Genomic DNA, 7,500 nt, shown 5'->3' with positions numbered 1-7,500 from the left:
CGCATTCTCTTATCGTATTCAGGTGTAAAATGAGCACGTAAACAGCAATTCTGTGTTTTATTCCATTGACAAACAAAACAATTCTAAAAATATTTTTTTAAATCTTGTTTGTTTTTTTGTTTTTTTTGTTTTTTGTTTTTTGTTTTTTGGAAATGGAGATATATTGTGTTCTTTTAAATTTTCTTTGCTAAAATAAGTTGAGTTCCAAAATTGTGATCACAGAGGGGGGTTGAATTTCTAATCGGGACGGATGCAAATGAAACATGATCGGATGAATATAAATATGTTTTGTACAGTACATGGATAATTTTGTATAAATCACCAATTGAACGTTCCTTACTCCCGTAATCAGGGCATTGTCACGATGTCGGGAATAGTTATAATAATAATGATGTTGATGAGAGGATGATGATGATGGTGATGATGATGATGATGATGATGGTGATGATGATGATGATGATGATGATGATGATGATGATGATGATAATAATAATAACTATAATAATAAGAACAACAATAATAATATTTAAAAAAAAAATAAAAAATAAAAAAAAATAACAATAATAATAATAATAATAATAATAATAATAATAATAATAATAATAATAATAATAATAATAATAATAATAATAATAATAATAATGCCGTAGATGAGATCAAATCCCTAATCCTTATAACTTTAGCCTCAAACTCAATGGCGACTTTGTTAATCCAGTCAAGGATATGGCCCAAGACGGAACGGGCTATATTTCTCCCTAGGCCCCTGGCCGGACACTGGTCATCGTGAGTGCTTTAATCAGCTTTGGTCAGACTTATACGATCGGTGTGAGTGATAATGCACACTGGACTGCCGGATAAAACCCTTTTACCTACAGGCGGGTGTCTCTCATTGCAGCCAGAGTGGCTTTTATCGTTTGGTGTTATAAATCTGTACAAACCTGTGTCTAGTGTTAGAGTCACTAAATCATGCATACAACAGATTTGCCAGATTTATGTGGGGGAAAAAAATGCCAATTAAGTCACAGAAAATGCCAAACTTTCCCGGGTATAATTTTTTTCTGGTAAAATGCTAATATAAAATCACGCTGCCATGAGTAAATGTCTTGATAAAAAAAAGAAAATTTACATCGTCTTGTCAGTTTAAAAGTGAAAATTTGTCTAGTTTATGAAATTAGTTTTAATTTGTCAATACTATATGTGGTTTTTTGTAATCTGATAAATAAATGCCCCCCCCCCCCCCACCTAATTGGTCCATTACATCAATGTTAATTCTTCAAGCCCATAATTATTGCGCTCAGTTATCAGTCCTGCAAACAGTATGTGCACGTCGGTTGAGATAATTCAACCTTAACCTTCGTTAATGGTTGAGGGTCAAGCCAACCTTCCTGTCAAATGTTACTAATAAATATCGTTGGAAATAAAAAAAATAAGGATATATTTTGGGCCAAATTCACTTGTCAATATATTTTACTATTTGATGACGTGCTTCGATTTTAATGTCTTCACCAATGACGCACGAGTCGCATCGCTGTTAGTTATCTATTGATGAAAACGTATGAGAGTATTTTTAGTTATCTATCACTGATAACCGAAAACTGATTTGGGTTTGATTTAACATTGTTGCTAAGGACAATACTTTGAGCTTCATTATAGACAATATTTTGAGCTGGTTATCATTATAGACAATATTTTGAGCTGGTTATCATTATAGACAATATTTTGAGGTGGTTATCATTATAGACAATATTTTGAGCTGGTTATCATTATATACAATATTTTGAGCTGGTTATCATTATAGACAATATTTTGAGGTGGTTATCATTATAGACAATATTTTGAGGTGGTTATCATTATATACAATATTTTGAGCTGGTTATCATTATAGACAATATTTTGAGGTGGTTATCATTATAGACACTATTTTGAGCTGGTTATCATAATAGACAATACGTTGATCAGGTCATCATTATAGACAATACTTTGAGCTGGTTATCATATAGACAATATTTTGAACTGGTTATTATAGAAAATACTTTGAGCTGGTTATCATTATAGACAGTACTTTTGAGCTGGTTATCATTATAGACAATATTTTGAGCTGGTTATCATTATAGACAATATTTTGAGCTGGTTATCATTATAGACAATATTTTGCATTGGTTTGAGAGTATATATTATTTCAACATTGGGCCCATTACAATGTTTAAATTATAATTTAAACATGCAACTGAGTACACATCGATGAAAACGAATTGAAATTCGATATAATTCGATATATATTCCTGCAACTAGTACCTATAATATTAATATGTCTCCAATACGTCGCTCTGAGTCATTTGATATAATATAATGAAAGCATAATTAAAATTCCTTCGACACAATCCCTCCCCCCCTCCTCCCTCCTCCCCCCCCCCCCCCCCCGTCCCAAGCCCCAATTCTGGCCCTTCACCCTGTCTCTTCCGCACTGAAGTCGATCAAAACAACAAATCCCCGAGCCATTTCATTTCGGTGACAAATTTAAATCATAATTTTTCATTTCCCCCCGAGATTTAATGAATTTTTATTGACTCCATTCGATTCGACATTCTAAAACTATTGGCCTGGCCTGGGATATAAAACACGAATGTATGACGAGAGACTACAGACACACCCACCAACACACACACACACACATACACACACACACACATACACACACATACACACACACACACACACACACACATATACACACACACAAAAAACACACATATGCAGAACACGAATCTAATCATCCAAACATTTTATACATTCCCATTCTCACACAGATACAGACACATACAGACAACACACACACACACACACACATACAAACACACACATACATACACACAAATACACACACACACTCATTCAAATAGATTGGTATTAAAACCCAACTACGTAGCTAATTATAACAGCCGTGCCTATGTAAGACTTACAAAGCTTTTCTATTGATATGTTTTTAATCCGTTGGTTTTTAATGTTTCTGATCAGCGGCGTCGCGGGCCGAGAACGTTTCGGTGCAAATCCCTCCACTTTCCCATTCAACATCACAGCAATAATTTTTCGCTTTCCTTCGTCTTTTGATAAACTCTATTATTCCTTCCCTTTGTCACTTCCGGCGGGCGACACGGTCGAGTTGTAATCGCTACTTATGCTTTATTGAAGAACGGAAAAAAAGACTTGAACACATTTTTCTGGGCTTACAAATTCTACCCACTTCGTTTTGCTTGGATTCTCACATTGACATTTCTCTATAAGAAAAAAACAGTGAAGAGAATTTGGATGACTTTAGAATTAAGGATGGAAAGGACTTGAATCTTTTTTTTTTTTCATGTGTGTGTGTCGGGGGGGGGGGGGGGGGGGAGGAGGAGGGAGGGAATGGGGGTGAGGGAGGGAAGGGGGGGGGGGTGAGGGAAGGAGAGGGGGTGGGGGGTGGAGACAAAGCTGCTGGTTGTAAATCCGGATAATGAAATAGGCATGACACATCAATCAATGAAATAGAATGTCCTCCTGTTTGTTTGCTTGTTTGTTTGTTTGTTTATTTGATCCGTGTATGACCAACAACAACAAAATTTTAATACAAGCAATAAAAAAATGTTCTGGTGAAATTTGATTAAAAGTCAGGTCCTTGTTAATTATCAAGAAGAACAAAACAAAAATAGTTGTCCTTCAGAGCTATTTGGCCCATGGAGCCAGAGTTTATCTCGGTTTCGTTAGCGTGAAAGGGACAATAGCAATTGCTTGCTATCCTTTGGATAGGGCGCTGGGATCGATCTTGGTCCCTTTGCGTGTGAAGCGAACGCTCTACCAACTGGGACTCGGGACTTCCGATCAAAACAAATACAAAATGTTATTTAGTTACTTTAAATACGCAACAATAATGGAGACCCGTAGAAGGCGCTGATACGATTCACCATTTATCCAGCCTGAAGCAGCAGCTTCTTATGGTGCTCACACTACTATGTTCTGACGATCGACCCAATCAGCAAAGTCCGGTCCGCATTCGTGCACCGTCGCGAACCCGCCCTGTAGCATCGTCACAACACATCGTTCAACTAGATGCTCTGCCGTTTCGGGTTCTTGCCCACATCGGATACATGTAGGACAGGTGGTAAGTCCCCACCATAGAGAATACAGGCCTAGTAGTCTGTGGTCCCCACTGATGAAGCGCACTTGCGGTGAGGCAGCTCCTCGACCGAAGCCGATTCGCAGCCACCCAGTGTCTCCTCTTACTTACTGTTATCAAAGCCTCGCAACTTCTCACCAAGCTTAGAGGAGTGTATGTCCAGCTTGAAAGAGCTGCCAAATGGAGACTGTCAATACTGATATTGAGTTGGGTTATTTTTAATTGTTTTTTATTTATTTATTTTTTTTTTTTTGGTTGGTTTTTTAAAATTCTCTCACTTACGTTGGCAAAGAATTAAATATGAATTACGATTAATAATTTAGGCTGTTGCAGAATAAATATGTATCATTTTTTTAAAAGTAAAATTTAATTAGTTGCTATTACATAGGATTTTTTTTTTGATTTTTTAAAGGAGAAAATTATTTTTATAATTATAAAAAAAAGTGACTCCTCGTCTCGAAATGGTATTATGTCGAGATGGCCCAGATGCTAAAAAGTCAAAATATAGTTAAACTGGTCCAAAATTATATGAAACGCTGGAATTTGCCACTCTAAAATATGATATTCCTTCTCCTCTACAAAGCATATAAACTCAGCTTAAGTCTGATATTTCTGGATACAAAATTAATTTTCAGTATCTTAATCATCTCGACTTAATACCGTTTTGAGGCGAGTGGTCACAAATACGCAACAATTTAGAGTTTAATAAGGACAATCGAATTAGATATCTATTATTTAAGGTGAAGAACCTACAGATTTTGATTAAAATTATTTTTTTAAATTGAGCTTTATATAGAGCAATATCCACTAAATGTGCTCAAAGCGCTTTACAAGGGGTCCCTGGTCAACAGCAACATTTTAACATTTAGGACGGGACATGACGCCTGTTAGGCAAGATTACAATTTTCGGAGAAAGACAACGCTGTTAACGTCCAGGTACTCATTTTACACCTGAGTACGGTGAGAGAATGTGAGTAAAGAGCCTTTTCCAAGGACTCAACTATGCCCCGAGCGCGAGGCTCGAACCCATTACCTTCCGATCCGAAAGCGAATGTCATACCACAAGACCACATAGACGCACAAGATAGATTAGATAGTTTAATTTAGGTAGGTACCGTACTAATAAATCAAAGTAATGAATGGTGCATACTCAAAACTCCATAAAAGAAATTACTGTGCACGCTGGATACAAATAGACCCGTCTAGATAATATTTTTAAAAATTAAAGAATATCTTAACTTATTTTCTCTACAAGGAAGTAAATCTATTTAAATTTTGTAATTAAATGTCAAAATTGCACAATGTTTTGGAATTATTTATTATTATTATTATTATTATTATTATTATTATTATTATTATTATTATTATTATTATTATTATTATTATTATTATTATTATTATTATTATTATTATTGTTATTATTATTATTTTTTAAAAATTATTATTATTATTATTATTATTATTATTATTATTATTATTATTATTATTATTATTAGTATTATTATTATTATTGGTTGTTGTCGTTAGCTATTGCTGCTGCTGTTGTTGTTGTCATTATTGTTATTGTTATTGCCGGCGTCGTCGTTGTCGTTGCCCTTTTTATTGCGGTAGTTGTTGTTTATGTTTATGTATCACTTTGTATTCATTGCATAAGAATGTTATAAATCCCTCCCAACCCCCCCCCACCCCACCCTTTCGCTCTAACTCTTCTCTTCTCTCTCTCTCTCTCTCTCTCTCTCTCTCTCTCTCTCTCTCTCTCTCTCTCTCTCTCCCTCTCTCTCCCCCCCCCCCTCCCACCCACCTCTCTCTGCTCCCTCCCTCCGATCCCTCCCACCACTCTCTCTCTCTCTCTCTCTCTCTCTCTCTCTCTCTCTCTCTCTCTCTCTCTCCAAATATAACTTCTCTTGATAAAGCTTCAAGCGGTTGGGAATATACATCCGGAATTCCAAAAGGCAGAGCGTAAGAATCGTATATTATTTTCCGCCATAGAGAATAGAAATTAATCCAAAGTTGCAAAGTTTCATATTCATGGCTCACCAATTCAATTTTAAAAACACAAGGGTAGAAAAGTTGTGACGTCACACCCCACTATTTTTCCTGTTCCAAAATCATTGGAGGTGTTTTTGTAACCAGCTTTTCGGAGGACTGTTAATAATGAATAAAATGCATTTTGAATCATAAGAAAGCATAATTATTTCAGTAGCAGGGTGTATGTCGTATAGGCATATTCTAAGGATTATGGGATGCAAAAGAGCGAGGAAGAATTATCTTTCTTTGACGACCAACATAATTTAGACTATAAAATAAGATGCCATCACTCTGAAACCAGGAGATCATTAACACAAGGTATGTATTCAGTCCTCCGGAAGAGTAGTTTTACACTTCCAATGAGATAGGAACCATTTTTTTTTTTACATTACACTTTTCACCCTATTGAATTTATAGACACTATAAATAAGAACCTTGGGGTTAATTTATATTGTTCAAGAATATAAAACCGGTTTTGGCTCCCTGAGGAGGGTATTTACAAGAATACTATGTTCTGGTGAAAATTGACACTTAGCAGTCAACAAGTACTGTATGTAATTCTGATAGACGATGAGTTGAAGATGGTCTGGGTCGGGAGAGAGGATAGGATGTATAATAATATTATGGAGTCTGGAGAGTTGAAACTGGATATGATCTATATAATGAAATTAATAAATATAATTCAAAATGATAATATAAGCGAAACACGACAATGATTGTAGTAAATATTTCTCAGTTTTTTTTTTTGTTTTTGTTTTTGTTTCTTTCTTTTTTGTTTTATTTTGTTTTTGTGTTTTTTTTGTTGTTTTTTTTTGTTTGTTTGTTTTTTTTTTGTTTTTTTTTTGTTTGTTTTTTTTTTTTTTGGGGGGGGGGGGGGGGGGGAGGGGAGGGGCGATAGTAATAATAATTGACGAAGACGATGATGATTATGGTGATGGTGATGGTGGTGGTGAAGTGGTGGTGGTGGTGGTGAATGGTGAGGATATAAAATCATCACCATCATCCTCATCCTCATCATCCTCATCATCCTGATCAATATTTTCATCATCATCATTATTAACATCATCATCATCATTATCATCATCATCATCATTATCATCATCATCATCATCATCATCATCATCATCATCATCATCATCATCCTTGTCTAGACTCTCAATATCAATGCACAGTTAAATTGTTATGCTTTTGTTGTACTTATTCCCATTATCATGTTATGATCGTCATACATACCAAGATAAATGACAAAAATATCCACAATCAGAAGGTATTAATCCAACCAGAAAATACAACACGCAGAAATATTTCAAACTTCGTAATTA

General features: G+C 35.3%; 1 protein-coding gene across 1 annotated transcript in view; it reads right to left on the bottom strand.

Annotated features, from left to right (window-relative positions):
* Nucleotides 1–7,500, bottom strand: part of LOC144970594 (protocadherin-9-like) — a 64,357-nt gene that overhangs the window by 56,094 nt on the left and 763 nt on the right. The window contains exon 1 of the mRNA XM_078910374.1: nt 7,412–7,500. This exon is cut by the window's right edge and continues 763 nt beyond it. The gene's annotated coding sequence lies outside the window, so the exon portion shown is untranslated. The remainder of the gene's footprint in view (nt 1–7,411) is intronic.

Source organism: Berghia stephanieae, chromosome 4 (assembly GCF_034508935.2).
Source record: "Berghia stephanieae isolate SIO BIC M18660-M18661 chromosome 4, UCSD_Bste_1.3, whole genome shotgun sequence".
NCBI classification, from domain to species: domain Eukaryota; kingdom Metazoa; phylum Mollusca; class Gastropoda; order Nudibranchia; family Aeolidiidae; genus Berghia; species Berghia stephanieae.
Note: the sequence above shows the minus strand (reverse complement) of the source record. Positions and strands in the feature narration are given on the sequence as shown.